General features: G+C 37.5%; 1 pseudogene; it reads right to left on the reverse strand.

The window, feature by feature from the left end:
* Positions 1–1,524: 1,524 nt before the first annotated feature.
* Positions 1,525–1,718, reverse strand: LOC143411448 (thymosin beta-15A pseudogene; annotated as a pseudogene).
* Positions 1,719–14,812: the final 13,094 nt, after the last annotated feature.

Consider the following 14,812-nt stretch of genomic DNA (forward strand, 5'->3'; position numbering starts at 1 on the left):
CCCCATAAGGAGGACTCAGAGCACAAACAATCATGTAGAATTCATTGTAATATGCATCAGTGAAAAGTTTTCTGATTTCAGACTAAAAATTCTCTGAGCTGAGGGGAAAGAAAAATCCAAATGGCAAAGAGATTGAGAACTTGCCCTGATGAGTCACTGAGAGAAGCACTGAGCTTGCCCTGTCGGGAAGAAGAACATGACACACACAACTACTTGTTTGTGGAACTGAGAGGAGGGGCTATCTAGAATTTTCTCAGGTTGAGACCCAAAGAGATTCCAGATCTCACAGGAGAAGGGCTGTGTGGTAGATAGGATAGTGGAACAGCTTCTAGAGTCCCATGTATCAAAGTGTGACCTGGAAGCATGTGGATGGTTCTGTGGCCTGAAATTGCCACATGGCGTCTTAGGTAGCACCTCAGTTTCTCTGATTCAGCAGAGTAGTGTGATGAGTTCTTGTGCACTTCTGCCCCACCCTGGGCAGTATGGAAGTTAAAGAATACTTGTCAAACTGCAGGGGACTCTAATGGGATCATGGAGACCATGCAGCAATCACCTGCATGTCAGTAAACAAGTACTAAATGGATGATAGATGGCCTAAATGACAGCTGGACTGGGTAACAGATCCTTGAGGACCAGATGCCCCATCTCCCAGTGCTTTGAAACTCCACAATTCAGATCTATCCCTCTGGTATGTGTTGACTAAATGTAAGTTATTACCACGTTGAGGTTAAAGACTTGAAATAGTTTTTTAAAATCAAGGAAAAATAAAATTACTGTTTCTTACATAGCTGAGTTTGTGGGGTGAAATTTGGAACCATTACACAAACCTCTTTTAGAACACTAATGTCAATGTCCCATATTTATATATGTGAAGCATATTTTGTGGACAAAGTACTTCTTTTATCAACACATGCCCTAATTGTTGAAAAACAAAGCTGAGTGGGACATGGGTACCGAGTGACCTAGCAGGAGAATAGTGGGTATTTCAGGGGAAAGAAGAGGGGGATTTGGAAAAAGTTCTCTTTCTAACTTAAAGAGAAAAGACAGTTAAGAGAAAAAAAATTAAGGAAAAGAGCCAAATGAATGTCCAGTGTTGCTTTTGTTTTCATTATGATTCTTATACAGAATTCATGGGGTTTCCTGTGAAATTTTCTAGCATATTCTTTAAACCACTGGAATTGTTTTGTATTTATTATTTTATTAGATGTTAGAAATAAAAATAAACTGTAAGAAGCTGAAAAGGCATGTAACTTCATGAATATTAAGAAGCAATGGAGGTACCCATTCTAAGTTAAAATTGGCTTGCCTTATGCAAAGACAACACACACAAAGATCATCAATGGTGGTGAGATTATTGATGGCATCTCTCATCTCTTATTTATGTGTACCAATGAGTGTTTAAAAATAAATTTAAAGGAACATTGACTAGTGTTGACCTCTTAGCCAGGGAGGACAGGTGCGAAGCCATAGGTGCCAAAAATTTCTACAAACACACAGGTTTACAAAAAAAAAAAAAAAAAAAGCCTAAAACCAAGACTCTTCAGCAAAGTTGAAATTTGCTCTTGGGAGGAGATCCCCATTTTGTGACCTTGGAACACCCGCCTTCTCCTGCTGGATAGTTTCCTTTGAGGGAAGAGTATTTTTTCTTCAGTATTACTTTTCTTCAGTTTTGACTTGTTAAACTTCTGCACTTTGGACAAAGCTGGTTCATCACTCATCTTGACTGAAAGAAAGACTGAAGGCTTGAGTCTAGCATATGGCCGTCTGTTCACTGCTGCCCTATTCACTCTGGATCAGGCCTGAAGCTGGAATTTTATCTGAGGTATGGAAAAGACAACACTATGTTTAAAATCAGGTTAAATTTCTGGCTATGTCAGTTAATAGATGTGTGACCTTGAGCAATCTCTTAACTTCTTTGAATCTCAATTTCTTCAATTATAAAAGGGATCTATATACATATCCCATTGAACTCTTGATAGAATTGAACTGTATCCTGAAAGAACTTTGTAAGAGGTAAAATATTTAAAAATTAAGCAAACAAACAAACAAACAGGAAAACCCTGCACCATGTAGTGGAGGAGACAATGCAATAAGAGATCATTTAAATGTACAGGACATCTGGGGTTGTAAAACCGACTGCTCAATACAAGGACTTTAGACATGATGAGGAAAAGTGCCTTAAAAACGTGTCTCTTCTGGAAATGTCTTTCAGAAAAACAGGAAGGGCGGGGGAGGAATTATCTGGACATGGGAGGAAAACCCAGATAACTTGGGTTGAAGTCTGGTACCTACAACACTGAACTCTGCACCACCTATTTTTTTGCTCCCTTGCCTTGGGGATCTACTTAGAATTAGTACAGGTTTCATTGTCCTGCACTTATAGCTTCAGAATAGGACAGTCAGCAAATGCCTTCAATATAAGAAATTAACAGTAATTGGGCTTTAGAAATTAATATTCTTTCAACTTCTAGAAATCCTTCTTAGATATTACCCTTACTGTGAAAAGCCTCTGCTATTGGTTCAACAAGCATTTCTTGCTTTGTGACATCTCTGGAAATTCGAAATTCCTGTGAGAAAAATCTTTGTCACTACCCTTTGAAAACTGAGAATTAGGAAGCAAGCTTCACCTCAGGTGAAGCTTCAGGTGACATGCACTAAGGTTAGAAACAACAGCAGTCTTCTAAATTTAGTACGGTGTCTTCTAGTTGTTAAGCGACATGAAGAGAATTCCCTCCCTCGAAGTTCTTGTGAAGTAGTGTTTGGTAGGAACATTTTGCTATGTTACCATGGGTAGGGATGGTATCTCAAAATCACATGATCATGGTGCACATGATGGCCACTAAACTGTCTTCTCAGGAGGGTAGTACACCTTATTAACTAGAGCATTTGAAGTTTCATGGAAATTTTTGATTGGTTTAGAATTGTGGGTTTGGGAGTAGATTCCAAGCAGAGGTCAACATTTTGTGCAATAGAGAGGAAATATATTTGAATGGAAAAAAAACATCTTATGAAGGACTCCAGTGTCATCAAAACTGGGGCATTGTTGGGGAAAGAATATTAAAAAGAGACTCTTGGGAGTGGGGAAACAAGTGTGAATTTGGATTTGGTTTGGGAGTTTATTGTTTTCTCTCTTTCTTTTTTATGGTACTTGGGATTGAACCTGAGATGCTTGACCACTGACACCTTTTAAAATTTGAGACATGGTCTCACTAAGTTACTGAGGGTGGCCTTGAACTTGTGATCCTTTTGCCTCAGCCTCCCGAGTAGCGGGGATTATAAGCATGTACCACTGCACCTGGCTCCCAAGTGTAGATTTTGAAGAATAGATATATTAAGGGGGATTCTCACAAATATTTTATTTTGAGAAATTTCAAACCTTTGGAAAAATTGCAAGAATAGTATCATAAATACTCATATGCCCTTATACATGTATATATATAGAGAGAGAGAGAGAGAATGAGAATATACACCTGTACAAATATGTACATATATTCATTTTCTGTATGGCTAGATAGAAAGATCAATAGCTATAGGGAGAAATGTGCACAGGTATATAGTTTTTGAGTCATCTTTATAGACATCATGACACAACACTACTAAATACTTCAGCATGTATTTCCTAAGAGCAAGGCCATTCTCCTATGACTACAATATAGTTATTCCACTGAGGAACTTAAATTTGATTCAACACAATATCTAATGCATATCCAAATTTTCCTTTTGCCCCAGTAAGACTCTTATACATCTCCACCTTAAAAGAGATTAAAATATAGTTTCCTCATTCGACATAAACAGCATTTCCATTTTTTTCTACAAATTAATCAAAACCAACTACATTTCCCATTAATACTTTTATGCCAGTAATTTATTTGGGGGAACTTACACATGTTGCACATCCGGATTAGTAGAGGGTAAAATAGAAATAACAGAATTTAGCAGCAGGGAACCTGATTGACATTGATTACATTTGAAACAATGAACTTATTCTGTTCCCTGTGAGGCTGATCTTTTTCTCTAATATCATATTTTAATCCTGCCCTCTCTCAGTCTTCTCAGTATGTGATAAGTTTCTTATGGTGCTTGTCTCCCAGATATTACTATTAAATAATATACAACTTGCTCTCAGTAGTCTTTTTTTTTTAAAGTACTTTAGTTTTAGAGCAGTTTTAAATTCGCAGAAAAGTTGAGAAAACAGTACAGTTCCATGTATCTTCCCACCTCCTGCTTCATATACTTTCCCTTGTTATTAACATCTATGTTAGCATGGTAATGAACCAATACTGATTCATTATTATTATTACCTTTAAAAGTTCATACTGTATTCAGATTTCCTTAGTTTTACCTAATGTCCTTTTTCTGTTCAAAGATCCCATCTAGGATATCAAATTACATTTAATTATTCTTTCTCCTTAGACTCTTTAAGCTGTGATAGTTTCTCAGACTTGGTTTTTGTGCCCTTTATAGTTTTAAGCTCAGAGGTCATTGATAATTCAATTTGTTCACATTGTTTAGCAGAGCACCCCAACAAATATTATTTTGATGTAAGTAATACGTCTATGAAAACCAATCCTGTTTTTCTAAGTAGTATGGTGGTAAGGTTGATAAAGGTATCTTTGAAACTTCTTTGAACAGGTTTGGTTGTGTTTAGGTCCACTGTGTTTATTTACTGATTATAGATGGGATAGGAAGTCATAGCATTTATTGGTGGGATGATTTTCTTTGGGTGGATTGAATCAATGACGCTCAAGGCAAAAAGACTGACTGAGAGGGTGGAACCAGTTAGAATGTGCTTTTTCCTTTGGAACCTGATGCTCTTACAGATCTCACATGACAGTAGGTAGTCTACATTTTTCTCTTTATCTTTGGATTAAGATAAAGCGTCTTGGGGTAATTTGGTTCAAGATAGACTACTATCCTTTTACAAACAGACAGTTCTTTGTACTTCATTTTTTTCTTTCTTTTTTTAATTGAGATGAAATTTACCTATAGTGATAAAGATACCTTTTGAGTGTATAGATACAACGTTTTGACAAATGGATATACCTCTATGACCAACACCCAAAGACACAGAACATGTCAATCATTGTAGAAAGTGATCTCATACCCTTTCCAAATCAAAGCCTGCCATAATCTCTGGAGCATCCATTGGTCCAATTTCTTTCACCAAAGATTAGGTTTGCCTGTCCTAAAATTTCATATAAATGGATTCGTACTGTTAATACTTCTTTGTGTCTGGTTTTCTTAACATGTTTTTGATATCCATTCACGTTTTACGAGTATCAAAAGTTCATCTCACATTACTGCTGAGCAGCATTCTTTTATTGTAATAATACACCACAATTTTTCATGAATTCTTGTATTGATGGAATTAGTTTTTGTCTGATTTTTAGTTATTATAAAATTGTTGTGAATGTTCTTGTATGGGTCTTTTGGGGAGACCTGCTTTCCATTTCTCTTGGGTATGGAATTGCTGAGTCATATGGTCGGTGTAAGTTTAATGTTATAAGAAAATGTCAAACCATTTTCAGGGTGATTGTACTATTTTATTAGGTATCTCTTGTTGCATAAAAAAACTTGCCACAAACTTGATAGCTTAAGCAACACACATTATCTCAGGTTTTATAGGGCTGGGCACAGCTTTGTGGATCTTTGTAAGGCTGCAATCAAGGTGTTGGTCAATACTGAGTTCTCAAATTGCATCTCAGTTGATAAAGGATCCATTTCCAAACTTGTGTGGTTGTTGATAGAATTTGCAATTTGCAACCAGAAGCTTTCTAAGTCATCTGATAAATGGGTTGGAGTTGCATTGCCAAAAACAGTAAATATTGCCCTTAGAACCCAAAGAGGACCATAATGATAAGTTTTCTTCTTAGTGGCATTATGGACAGGTGCAATTGTCCTTTATGTCAAAGATGGTGTTCCAAGAATATGCAGTGCTGAATCCTAAAAGTTTCATCAATGTCCTTGATTACCTCCAATGGTATCTCCCATTTTGTGGTATGCGTGTGTTTTGCTAGGCCATTTAGACCATGCTGCTCAATGTGTACTCTACAAACAGATGTCTACGCTGTCTACAAGAGGTCTACAGCCCACAGACAGTGAACACTTGTTTGTTCACATGGCAAGGTAAATTCAGAAATTGAAAATTTTGTGTTTAGAAATTTTTAGTAGTTTGATATTGATGTGTTTTCAAAGCATTTTATCAGAAGACTCAGTGAGAAGGATATAAGTCATTTTGTTGGTTGTCAAACTTGTGGTGATTTGCATGTGCAGTAGGGTATATGCTAGTCAAGTTCAGTAATTTCCATAATATTCTTCTATGACAGATGAGAAAGAAAGAGAGTGTGGGGTGAGGAAGGCAAAGTGTGGTATGGTGGGAGGGAGAGAGTAAGGAAAAAAAAAACAAAGGAGAAAAAGAAAGAACGGGTCTGTCACCACAAGTGTTTGAGAAGCATTGATCTTGAGAACTTGCCCCTTTGTTCTCACTAGAACATAGGGCAGAAGAATTAAAATAGCCCTGGGGCTACATAGTGACCATGTGCTCCTACTCTTCGTGCATATAAATCCTTCCTAATGATGGTAATGAGGAAAACCACTTATATCCAATCAATAACTACCTACAAAATGCCAAAGTGTATGTTAATCTGCTCCAACTACTACATGTTGCAGGGCATTTAACTACATGCTGCATATCTATAGGGAGCTATTACATGCTGCATGGCAGCTTCTGTTGGAACTACCATTGAGTTAAGTATATAGCTGTTCACTGCCATCTGCCATGATCTCAGTTTTGCAGGTGATAGACAGGAGAAATCAAATGGGAATGTAATGAAAACTATAACCCACACAATCCTTTAAGTCTTTGATAGTCTTTGCAATTCTTCTAAGATGCTATCTTGCTTCTGATTTCCTATCCTCGCTGGGGATGATAGTGGTGGTTTCAGAGACCTCTACCTGGCCCTCTTACATAATGGCTATTACTCCACAGATCAGGGAACCACTGTGACAGTTTTGTCTGCAAAGATTATCTATTCTAATTATATATCCAGTAACTTAACTATAGAACACATTCATGAACCCACTGGATCCATTGTGTTAGAGTGAAGCCAAAACTCCATTGGTCCCCATTCTAACTGGAGAATCATAATGGTAACAGTGTCTGCTCAGACCCTGAGTCTAACCATTCTCATTTTCCAGTGCTTGAGTAACTTGGCAAATGGCCACAAATGCTTTTTAGGAACCACCTGCCAAAAGCTGTCATGGTATGATTTGCAGGCAATAGAAAATTTAAAACAAGCTGGAGGTACACCTTCTGTCAGCCAGAGGGTTCAGGTCACCAGTGGATTGGAGCTTCTCATAGCTTATGGGAGCCAACTGTGTAGATATCTTCTGAACTCTCTGTTTAGTGACATTGTGTTGGTAGCTTGAAATTGACCAAAGTAGGAATGTTACATCATAGAAACTGGTCAGTACTAAAATGTCCTTTCCCACACGATTTTCCCCTGAAACTGGTTATTTTTTTCCCCCAGTAAATTACAAGGGGAGATTGGGGGATTCCCTATTCTAAGTCTTGTCCATCCAAAGTCTTAGAGTAATACTCATTTCCTCTCCAGGATAAGATGTGGACCAAAGTGACCCTTCAAATCTATGCCTTTAAAACTCGTTTTCTCTTAAAATCAGACCCTAGACCTGCTTTTAGTATAGCTTGCTTTAGATTATGGGAAATCACAGTCTTATTAAAAATTGCCAGGAGAGATAATCTGGCTATCATGGTATGCCTTAGAGTGACAGGTGACTGTCCTGAGACATCAGTTTCTTTTGTAAGGTATACAATTCCATCAACAGAATCCAGCCCACCCCACAATTCTTATAATCATTGTTCCCATACTGTTCAAACATCAGAGCCACACCTATCCCACTCTCTACTTCTACTGCATCCCAAGTAGCCATATGTGGGAAGTCTTACCAACTATGATACTGCTGTGTGGCCCTGATTACTAACTACTTACCATAACCTGGATTTTTATTGCCATAAGATCAGTAAGTAACCCCACCCCAGTTTTCCAACCTGATGTCTGTAGAATACTCCTGGTGCCAAGTCTCTTAACTTGGAACTTTAATATTACTACTCATTCTAGAAAATACAGCTTGAGTGCAGTTTGGGAGAAACAGGAGTGAAGATAAAGTGGATAGGCAGGGAGGAGGAGAAACTAATGCAATCATGCACCATATAATTATGTTCTGGTCAATGATGGAATGCATATGCAATGGAGGTTATATAAATTATATTACCTAGTGACATTAAAGCTGTCTTAGTTTGTCTAGGTACACTGCTTGATGTTTGCACAACAACAAAATTGCCTACTGTTACATTTTCAGAACTGTGTCCCTGTTGTTAAGCAATACATCACTGTATAATAGTGTATTAATAACCTAGCTAATGCTTGATGTCAAGCCCAACTGACTGCTCAGTACCGTGGGAGTATGTTTTGAGAGATCATCTGAACTACTGTTTCAGAATATTCTGTCTTGGTGGAGGGAGGCACAGGAATTTATTTGCTGCAATCATCTCTGTTGATTAAGGGTTTATCCCGTGGGCATTAACACCTCTGCATTTCCAGGCTGCTCATCACTCAGGCCCAAGGATTAGGCATTGTCTCATTCCTGCTGGGCCAGAAGGTAAGCTATGCTTGGCTTGGAAATGAGGGTGGGGAACCATCTAGATGCTTTCCTGTCAAGTCTCTTGCTGTACTGGGGCTGGGCAGAGCACATGCAGAGTTGATTGCTGTGGAGGCAGCTGGGTAAAGCAAATGTTCAGTGGGCCTGGATTCAGGGGAAGGAGTTGGGTTTAAAGGTGACTTACACATTGCTTGGGTCTGACACACTACCTTTTCTGATCTTAATTTTCAGCATTTCGTTTCATTCCATGTGCATTCTTCCAATGATTTCTCCTTTTATTGCTAAGGGTAGCAGTAACCTATCTCTTTTTCATGAGTCTAATGAATTTTAGGCAATACAGTACACCCTCCTTAATGTTCTAAACAGTACTGTGTACATGTTCAATGCTCAGTAAATGCTTGATAAACTGCAGAACTTTTTGGGGGGACTGTGCCACTTATTGTTTGTCTTTTTTTTTTTTAAAGAGAGAGTGAGGAGAGAGAGAGAGAGAGAGAGAGAGAGAGAGAATTTTAATATTTTATTTCTTAGTTTTTGGCAGACACAACATCTTTGTTTGTATGTGGTGCTGAGGATCGAACCCGGGCCGCACGCATGCCAGACGGGTGCGCTACCGCTTGAGCCACATCCCCAGCCCCACTTATTTATTGTTGTATAATAGCCCATCCCAAAAATTAATAAGTAAAAGCAATAGTGATTAATTGACTAAGTGGTTCTTCTGCTGTCCTCACTTGATGGATGGGGGGAGTCTGAACTCAGCTGGGATGCTAGATCTTTCTCCATGTAGTCTGTCATGCTCATAGGGACTCACTGATGCTTCTCACAGGGTTTGGATCCAGAAAACCACAAGCTCTTATGGAGGTACTATATACTTTAAGCTTGCTGAGATCCTATTGGCCAACAAGTCACAAGGCCAAGCCCAGCATCAATGTGGAAAGTGACTATATACAGGCATGCATATCAGTCGACGTGATTCACTGGAGGCCATCAATGTATCAGTCAACTGTGGGGAATGTCTTTGTCAAAGTGTCCAATTGATGGGTGTTTATATTACTACTTATGGCAGAGACTTCTGGTTGCCTCCTACTAGGTCTCCCTTGTATCCACATTAATAAAATTCCTGATTTTTAGCCACACACATGGCCTCTCAAAATTTTATTTACCTGTATCCTCACAACTGGATGTGGCTTTGCATTCCAAGTTTTGATCAATGGGCTATAAGTGAAAATGTATTGTGGAAGTTTCCAGGAACTCCTCTTCAATGAGAAATGACATGTGCTCTGGCTTTTTCTTCACCCTTTCCCTCATCCTGCTGTCTAGAAAGTGCATGTGACTTTTGACTGCAATCTTGAACCTTAAGCACTGCCCAGGGATGGTGGAGTTGTGAGTTGCAGATGTCTGTATCCTGAGGACTTCGTTGAGCAATACGTTCACTCAGCTCTGGAATTCCCATCTCTAGACTTTCACCTGGGATAAAAAAAACCTTCTGTTTTGTTTAGTCTGTTGTTATTTTGGGTTCTGTTATTGATAGCTAACCTTTCTAGTTAACTGGCCCAATTATTAAACTACAGTCTCTGTATATCTTTAGACATATACTGTGCTTGGAGTATGTGATTCCTTACCTTTTACTCACCTTACCCAAAACAGATCAGAGTATCAAGCAGCTAGATTATTACAACTCAAGCCAATGAATACAGCCACTGCACCAGAAGAAACCCTTCTATTTCCAGGTGCATGGTTTTCTCCCCAAGAGGAGAAACCTGCTGCTCTAGTTTGAATGTGTCCCCCCAATTTTTTTTTTTGGAAACTTAATCCCAAATGCAATAGTGTTGAGTGTGGGACTTTGAAGAGGTGATTTGACTTTCATATCTCTTATTCATCAGGAAAGGAGGGCAATGTATCAGGTAGAAATTGTACAGATTTAAATCAGCAAATTAAGAGAAACCTGTATAGATCATCAAGTCATTAAGAAAACAAGATAAAAGGGAGGAAACTATAAAATGTTTGTATTCCTGTAAACCAAAAGAGACAAATTCAAAACATTGGTGCTATCTGGCAAAGTGGGAAAAACTCTTAATAAGACCCAGCTGCAACTCCTACTTTTTGTTTCTTTGGTTAGGGGACACCTCATGTTAACAATACTATTGAGGAAAACCACATGAAAATGAAATTATTAGGTTTTCTCCCGTTCACTGTGGAGATAGTGGGCAGTGGGGAGAATGAGGGAAGGCTTTCGCATTAGATGATGGTTGGGATTTGAAGGGTTGTAAATAACAGGAGGTACCTCAGTCACAGCAAGTTCTTAGGTGATGCCTATCTGCGTAACTCCTGATGGCTTGCTTATAGAAAATGTCAACACTATGTTAGCTGCTGTCTTTTGTCTGTTTTATGTTGCTATGATAGAACCATAAACCACATAGTGTATAAAGAACAGAGATTTATTTATTAGAGTTCTGGAGGGCAGGAAGTCCAATTTTGAGGAGTCCATACTTGACAAAGGCTTTCTTGCTGTCATAATATGGCAGAGGGCAATGCATGGTGACAGAGAGCAAGAGGTGGCCAAATTAGCTTTTATAACAAACCCACTCCTGTGATAACAATATTAATACATTCTTGAGGGCAGAACTTTTATGACTTCACCACCTCATCAAGGTCTTACCTCTCAACATGGTTGCTTTGGGGATTAAGTTTCCAACAAATGAACTTTGGGGGACACATTCAAACCAGATCAGCTGTTTTTCCTCACTGGGAGAAACCCATGCACTTGAAAAAATGGAAGAGTTGCTATTACTCAGTTCATTGGTTTGAGTTGTAAATATCTATTAGCTTGCTGCTTTGGGTACCTGGTTCTTGCCATTGCTAGGGAGAGTTGAACCTGCAGTGAGGGCATTGGATTATGACAGCAATACAAACACTAGAAGAAATGCTTTCATTCTTTTCTTTCTTCAAAATCCTGCCTGTCATCTTAAATCTTTGTTCCTGAGATATGACCTAGAGTTTATGTGATAACTAGATTTGTTTAAATGCTTAATTTTTTCCTCCTGTTTTGAGCAGTACCTAACCTCTTTATCAGGGAGCTCAGAATACTGCCAATATTCTTTGTGTTCCCCCCAAATTCATAATGTTGAAGTGCTAACTCCCAGTACCTTAGAATGCGACTATATTTGGAGACAAGATCTTTACAGAGGTAACTAAGTTAAAATGAGGTTGTTAGGGTCATTCACCTAACTGGTATTTGTTAAGTGTCCATTACATGGCAGAGACAGGTTAGGCATGGGTACATACTAGTTAGCTAACACAGACCTTCCCTCATCAACTGGTTGGCTTCGTGGACATATGAGCTAAGAAGTAGCAAAGTGCCCCATATTAGAAGGACCTTGGTGTTTATTTAATACTTTCATGTTACCATCTTTAAATTCTTAGTTTTGAACCAGGGGCACTGTATTTTCATTTTGTCTGGGTCCTACAAATTATGTAACTGGTCCTGCTACTGGAAATTGCAATTTAGAAGGACAGTCAACTATAGTCTCTCTACTGAGGAGTGTGAATTGGTGGTATGGAGAGAAGGTCAGTGTAGTAGGAGAAGTAGCATAAGAGATTAAGAATAACATTCACAAGCAGAGGAAGGAGAGCTGCCTGCTGATTGGGGATGACAAGATACATTTTGTTTTCTTCCTTTTTTTCCTGTAATATTATCATTAACCCTGAGTAATTCAGATTAACTGAGCATGTTTCTGTTTTTTTTTTTTTGAAACCTGAAAGAATTCAAGAAGAACACATATGGGAAGTGATTTAAATCATGGGATCGAAATTGAGCAAGAAGAGAACTGAAGACCTTCAAAGGTCAGTTGTTTCCAACATTATCTGTGAAGGGACTTTTCACTCTTTAAAATTTCCTATTTGTCATGAAGTGATACTTTTTGGAAAATAAAACAAAAACAAAGTGCTAGAAGAATAAAATGAAAACAAACAATAAGGGCAAACCAAATACAAGCTCACATTTTCCACATTAAATAGAAAAATTACATTTCAATAAATATAATAAGACAAACACATGGTATGAAAGAAAAGAATTACAAAAACGCAATTGCTCATTGAAAGTGTCTCTACAGGTAATTAATATGGAGAATTGCTATTATACTCTTAATTTTTGGCCTTTCACAGTCATAATAATTAAAGTTGTGGAATTAAGTAGAAATTCCTCATACTAAACAGTACACAGTATAAATTTTTAAACTTTGATGTGATAAGTGAGTATGTTCCTTCCTTGTGAAATTTCCTAAAGTAGGTTGATTGGATTGATGATACACTACTTGAAGGAGATAATGCATAGCCAAACTATTTTTGTGTTTTACTTTAATAACATGAATACTAGAGAAACCAGTCTCTCAAAGGTATGAAGAGAATGGAAGAAAGCAATTTTAGTAAGCTCAGGATGTTCGCTTTAAACTTTTATCCATGATGAAGGAAACAAAGCTTTATTTTCTAAATTCTTCATTAGCTAGTTTCAAAAATTGTCATATACTTGGTGAGGATGTGAGGGGAAAAGGTACACTCATATACTGCTGTTGAGACTGCAAATTGGTACAACCACTCTGGAAAGCAGTATGTAGATTCCTCAGAAAACTTGGAATGAAACCACCATTTGACCCAGCTATCCCACTCCCAAAGGATTTAAAATCAGCATACTACAGTGATGCAGCCACATCAATGTTTATAGCAGCTTAATTCACAACAGCCAAACTATGGAACCAACCTAGATGCCCCTTAACAGATGAATGGATAAAGAAAATGTGGTACATATGCACAATGGAATATTACTCAGCCTTCAAGAATGAATGAAATTCATCAAATTATACTGTTTTACTGTGTGCATGTATGAATATATTATAACAAATCCCATATATATAATGTGCTTATAAAAAGGGAAAAATTTGACCTATAAAATTATAGTTATATTTAAATAATCTTTCAATAGAAGAAATGGATTTTGGATTCATGAGTTTGTGGGTGTGTGTTTGAATGAACTTATTTTGGTGGAGAATAAATATTCAAAATAGTTTATCAAATTCATAATTACCTTTATTTTTTGTACACATATAACTGTCATTTAAGTTTGATGGCTTTATTACTTTATTAGTATATGATTTTAGAACTTTGCTATGAGTTATGGCTATGAACTCAATAAGTGGGGGATTATGTTTCTAAGTAAAACTAGTAAAAACCCTTAGTTCTTTAATTCTTTAGAATCATTTATAAGATCACTTAGTTTACTATTACTGTTACTAACACATTAAAGATGTTTATTTTATTTATTTCATCTCTTACAATATAGGACTTAAAATAAAATAAATGACACAAATTTTACTCCCTTAATGTGACTGAGTCGCCAAAAAAGACTCAAGTAAATCCAGGCATCAAGTAAAATTAAAATTACTGTAAAACAATAAAAAAATTTACATTTTCAGAGATTTTTTACTTAGTTTTGAGTTGCAGGATAAAAAAATAACCTTAAAATATGGTCATAGGAGCATGACAAAGACACAGGTATGCTCCCTGCAACTCACCACACAAGTTGGAGAAGAGTTCCATATTCTGTTCAATGAGAAGTGTCCAATGATCATGTTCTTAGATACTACTGACATGTCAAACTGCTATGAATGCTAAACATTTTTAATTTTAGTATTTAACTCCTTGTGACTAAACACAAGCAGTTTTGCAGACTCATACTGGTACAAGGACCACTCTTTGCAAAGCATTGCTCAAAGGAACACCTACATTGAAGAGACAGGCAGAAAAAGAATTAGTAAGGGAGTTTGCAAAGTAAAAGAAGGGAGGGAGAGACCATGGATTTGTGGAAGACTAGGGAATTTTTGAGAAAGGGGAATCAGTTAACTGTGTTAACTGCAAGAAAGGTTAAGGAGGCAAAGGACCAAAAATAAGTCATTAAATTGACAATCAGGACGTTGGTGACCTTTGGAAGAATGATTTCAACGGAGTGCTGGTGATGGTAGTGGAAGAAATCCAGGCATTAATAAGCTGAGGAATTGGGGAAGTAGTGTGAATCAATGGAAACCATACTCTTAAGAAGCAAGATGGTAAAAAAAAAAAAAATGAAAATAGTGTGGAAGTTTGG

This window comes from Callospermophilus lateralis, chromosome 12 (genome assembly GCF_048772815.1).
Source record: "Callospermophilus lateralis isolate mCalLat2 chromosome 12, mCalLat2.hap1, whole genome shotgun sequence".
Taxonomy (NCBI): Eukaryota; Metazoa; Chordata; class Mammalia; order Rodentia; family Sciuridae; genus Callospermophilus; species Callospermophilus lateralis.